Raw genomic sequence first — 5,757 nt, 5'->3', positions numbered from 1 at the left:
TCATTGTAACAAATATTCACGGTGAAATCCTATACCTATTTACTCAGAACTAAATCCCACTGAGTATTACTCCTAGCATCGAGAGCGTAGGATTGCAATCTCAAGGACTAAAAAAACCAAATCAGAACTATCCTGTTTTAGACTTTTACTCAGCCCCCACTTCTGAGCATTTACAACCTGAGCCTTTCTACGCAAGCTTCCCTTTCCTCTTTAAGCTGATTCTTCCAGGGCCTGGAAGAATCAGTATTTTTGAGCCAGGAAAGCAATAAGGTGTGGACTGAGCTTTAACCATATTCTGCCACCGACTTTGGCAGCTCTCTTTAGCTTGTGTGTTTTAAAAAAATATAAAACAAAAAATAAAAGAAAGCAAAGCGAAAGTCGTTCCTTGACTCTGAATGATGTTATAATGGTGCAAGAATCAAATTCTAGCTACTGAACCCCTAAAGGTAAAGGGACCCCTGACCATTAGGTCCAGTCGTGGCCTTCTCTGGGGTTGCGTCACTCATCTCACTTTATTGGCCAAGGGAGCCGGCGTACAACTAAGCCACTTCTGGCGAACCAGAGCAGCGCACAGAAATGCCGTTTACCTTCCCGCCAGAGCGGTACCTATTTACCTGTTTGCACTTTGACGTGCTTTTGAACTGTAGGTTGGCAGGAGCAGGGACCGAGCAACGGGAGCTCACCCCATTGCGGGGATTCGAACCACCGACCTTCTGATTGGCAAGTCCTAGGCTCTGTGGTTTAACCCACAGCGCCATCCGCGTCCCATCCACTGAACCCCTAGAAGGAAGCTAATTGAAGGTGGTTTGAAGGTACATTCCCTGCAGATGTGCTGGAAACAGCAATCTGCATGGGACCCTTGTCTGTTTGCATCTCAGAGGTGGGGTGCCTAGTGCTTCCCCCCAGGGGGTACTCAAGGATACGCAGTACTGGCATGTCTTTTTTTGGATGTTAAAAAGTCTGGCACTTACTGTAAAAACTTCATGGTGAGTACCAGCACCCATTATTCTAGAAAAAAACAGTGGGAATGTGCATGTGTGTATTTTGTCCTATGATGAACATTGCGTTGAAGCTAGATGGGTAAACCGCACTGCGTTCAGCGGTGGAGGCGAGGGCGGGGCAAGCTGCCCATAGGGGCGGGTGAGGGTAGGGCACTCCACAGTCTGCCTGCCTTCTCCCACTCAGCTGCCCTTCAGCTGCGGGGGGGGGGGGGAGGCAGTGGGTGGACTGTTTGGGCAGCACAGAGTCTGTGTGTGCTCAAGCCATCATGTCTCTCCCAGGAGAGACGTGTGGCTCGGGCACGCTTCAGGCCCCGTGGTGAGTGCCGCCCGGCATTTTGTCACCCCCCTCAGTGGTGACACCCGGGGTGAACCACATCCACCGCACCCCCCTTCCTCCGTCCCTGACTGAGTTCCCACTGAAACCAGTGAATTATGATTATATTTTCACATTTTGGGGAGGGGAATCTAACAGCCTGTATCCAAACCTACTTTTCTTTGGCACTTCTCTGTTTTTCCATTCATTCTGGGACCTTATGGTAAAGGGCAGATAAGAAATCTAAAGAAGTAATGAAGATTATCTTCTCTATCATGGAACAGGGGTGAACCAGAATACACCAAGGGATTGGGATTTTTCTTCTCCATCTTATTTCTCTGAGGAAGAAATAAGGGAGAGGATGTGGGTTCGGCTGTTTGTCCGACACTTTCTTTCAAAACTCCTGTCATTAATAATAATAACAAGGTGCTTGGGGAACAGGGGAAAAGCAATCAAATTAAGCGGCGGTTTCTACAAACCAAAAGGACAATCTGTTCTCAGCTGGTCTTGTTCTATGATCTCATAATAGAAGCCATGGTTTCAGCACTCTCCTCTGTATAATAACTGCCAAGCAAGGAACAAAGATTCAAGAAAAATCTTGCTCAAAAATCCCTTTTCTTCACATCAAGGAGAACAATTAGGCTGCTAGTCAAAACAGCACAAAGAGAAGCATTTATTTTACTTTATTTCCTTTGTGTGGCACCGAGGAAGACGTCACACATTCAGAACAGAAATTAAGACCTGGATTCCCCTTTTCACCTGCCGGTTCCTCTTGACCAGACTGCGTGGTCGTCACAAAACACTTGTGTGGAATGCACACAGGCTGGTCTCCTTTGTGTCTGCTGGGTGAACCGGCAGATTTCAGTACCTTTCTCATGGATAATGGGAACCAGTATGGCATTCCCTTGTTTTGTGGGTGGAGCAGGAACCACTCAGCGGTGGAGCTGTAACTTGTTACATTCCAATTCAGTGTGTTAGGGCTAGCATACGAAGGCCTCAAATTGCTTGGGACCCAAGGAGCACCTTCTCCAGGATCACAGGAAGGGAGGCCCTGGCAGCTGCTGGGTGCTGCCCAGTTGGTTTGGATCTGGGTGGGACAGGGCCTTCTTGGTGGTGGTCCCCTGTTTGTGGCATGCACTCCCTGGCAAGGTGCCTCCTTCTCCTTTCTCCTTCCATGAGGAATTTCAAAACATTCCTGTTTTAAACCAGGCACTTGATTGATGGTTGAAAGAAAGAGATTTGTGGAACGCCAGCCAGCAATAGGCAGGTATTTCTGCAGGGAGAGCACTGATGGTGCCATCAGTGGGGGGGAAACAACCCATCTTGATGTTACCACAAACTGATCATCCTCAGGTCATGGCAAAACCGACCGAGTTCCATTAGCTGATCTTAATGCTCTTGCCGGATGGGAACTCAGTCTCAACAAGTGGAATGCCCATCAATGGCTATGCATTCAGAAAGATAGGCTATGACTGAGAGGGTGGTGAACTTCCGGTTCCAGCTTTGCCTTTTTAGGCCTGTGGGAACATTTGGATTTTTGTGTGCGCACCAAGGGCCCCACTTCTCCCCCCCTTCCATGGATCAGTCCTCTTGAGAGGGTGGGGGGATGTGTGTGCATACACACAGAGAATTCTCTTTCCCAGGGATCTGTGTAAAAGTCAGATCGAGAAGAATTAACCTGAGCTTTGAAAACCACCCAGAACTGGGAAGAGGAAATGAGAGAGAGTGTCTTACTTCCTCAATGCATAGTTTTCAAGGGAGGGAAACAGAAACCCATGCTCATAACCAAGAGATTAGTTGGGGGGGTATGAGCCCTCATGGCACCATGAGACCCACAAGTACAGTGGTACCTCGGGTTACATACGCTTCAAGTTACAGACTCTGCTAACCCAGAAATAGTACCTCGGCTTAAGAACTTTGCTTCAGGATGAGAACAGAAATCATGCTCTGGCGGTGCAGCAGCAGCAGGAGGCCCCATTAGCTAAAGTGGTGCTTCAGGTTAAGAACAGTTTCAGGTTAAGAATGGACCTCCGGAACGAATTAAGTACTTAACCTGAGGTACCACTATACAGCACTTGTGGCCCCTGCGTTAGAAAGAGAAGAAAGAGACACACAAGGAAAACTTGCACAATCACTTATGCACCCAGTCTGTCATCTCAGGAAACCCCATTTCTCATCCAGGTCCTATGATTTCTTTTGACCATTCTTCTCCAGTGTGCCCATCAGCAGCTGATAGATCTCCTTCAGTGGACGGGGCATTTTTGCATGAGCCTGTCTTTTACACAGTGCTGCCCAGTCCACTGAAATTAATTAGAAAGTCCCAAGTATGCGTTGGTGCGTATACAGAGCCGTGGATCAAGGGTAACCTGAATCAATGGCATTTTCCAGTGAAAGGCAAGTTAAACCACAACAGTGTTTATTTTGGGGGTTTCAAGGGTCACAAGATCACAGCCTCTGCCGAAAACCCTCCGTAGCAAAGTCTGCTTATTTAATGAAGAGCTCTCTAATGATCATTCCAATCCAATATAGAATCTGGCAGATAAAACCTGGACTCCCACCAACATGTAATTTAACTTCATCAAGCCGGGAGACATGATTGAGAGAGTGTGCCTAAGAACCGACTCTGAAGGGCACTTCATAATTGCAGTGCTAATGGAAATACTCCATCAGTACTAATTTATTTCACATATCTAGAGAGTCTCCAAAATAAGTGAAATGACTTCGCGGCAAATATCAGTTCTGAAGGTCACACTGTTTTAAATCCTCTTAACTTACTCGCAATGTGGGAGAAAAGGGCAGCTGCTGCTATCACTCACAGCATCTGTGCAAATCCTGCTCCGACATAATTTGTAGATAGCCAATTTACAGATGGTATGATCTGGACTGGCCACAGTTCTTTCAGAGATCAAATTCCCAGCTGCAAAGTGTAGCCTGTGTCACATTGATGCCATTTTTATAGCCAAGATGTAGCAATCACCTCTCAACAGAATGGCCGCAGCTCAGTGGTACAACCTCTGCTTTGGCATGTATAATGTCCCTGGCTCAGTCTCCAATATCTTCAGATAGGGCTGGAAGTGTCTCAGTGTCTGAAACCCTGGAGAGTCATCGCTATTCATCATAGACAATGCTGAGCTGGATGGACCAATGGTTTGAGAAAGAGGTAGCCTCCAGGTGTTGTTGACTACAACTCCCATCAGCCCTAGACAAGATGGTCAGGGATGATGAGAGTTGTAGTCCAACATCTGGAGGGTACCACACTGGCTACCCTTGAAGGCCACAATTTCTGTTTACAAGCAAGCCCCAAGCCCCCATTTGTTCTTCGACTGCCACAGTCAAAGCTTCCTTGATGGCTAACCAGAAGCCACAGCTGAAGTGCAGAGACAGAAGCTCCACATCTGTGCTGACTCTCTGTCCCCTTTCTGGCATAATTGAAGGTGTTGATATTTACATATAAATTCTACCTAAAAACGCATGCTATAATATGTAGAAGAGACTACTATTTCCTCTAGAAGGGCAGGAGAGGACATTCTGGGAGTGGTGTTGTGCTGTAAATCAAAGACAGCAGAGCATCAAACAAGAAATCTCAGAAGGAGCAGGAGTCCTGCACAGAATAACCGCAAGTGACAATTTTGTTATTTAGTCATGTCCGACTCTTCGTGACCCCATGGACCAGAGCACGCCAGGCACCCCTGTCTTCCACTGCCTCCCGCAGTTTGGTCAAACTCATGCTGGTAGCTTCGAGAACACTATCCAACCGTCTCGTCCTCTGTCATCCCCTTCTCCTTGTGCCCTCCATCTTTCCCAACATCAGGGTCTTTTCCAGGGAGTCTTCTCTTCTCATGAGGTGGCCAAAGTATTGGAGCCTCAGCTTCAGGATCTGTCCTTCCAGTGAGCACTCAGGGCTGATTTCCTTCAGAATGGATAGGTTTGATGTTCTTGCAGCCCATGGGACTCTCAAGAGTCTCTTCCAGCACCATAATTCAAAAGCATCAATTCTTCGGCGATCAGCCTTCTTTATGGTCCAGCTCTCACTTCCATACATCACTACTGGGAAAACCATAGCTTTAACTATACGGACCTTTGTTGGCAAGGTGATGCCTCTGCTGTCTAGGTTTGTCAACAGGTGACAATACCAGGCACCAAAAGTAATTTAGTACAGGGCAAATTCAGGGAGGATACTAGACTGATGGCTATATACTGTACAGTGGTACCTCTGGTTGTGAACAGGATCCATTCCTGGAGCCCCATTCGCAACATGAGCAGAACGCAACCCGCGTCTGCAAGTGCGCAGGTCATGATTCGCCGCTTCTGCACATGCCACGTGACATCATTTTGAGTGGCTGCGCATGCATGAGCGGCGAAATCCGGAGGTAACCCTTTCCGGTACTTCCGGGTTGCCGCAGGACGCAACCTGAAAATGCTCAACCTGAAGTGAACACAACA

This window comes from Podarcis filfolensis (genome assembly GCF_964270895.1).
Source record: "Podarcis filfolensis genome assembly, chromosome: 3".
NCBI classification, from domain to species: Eukaryota; Metazoa; Chordata; class Lepidosauria; order Squamata; family Lacertidae; genus Podarcis; species Podarcis filfolensis.
Note: the sequence above shows the minus strand (reverse complement) of the source record.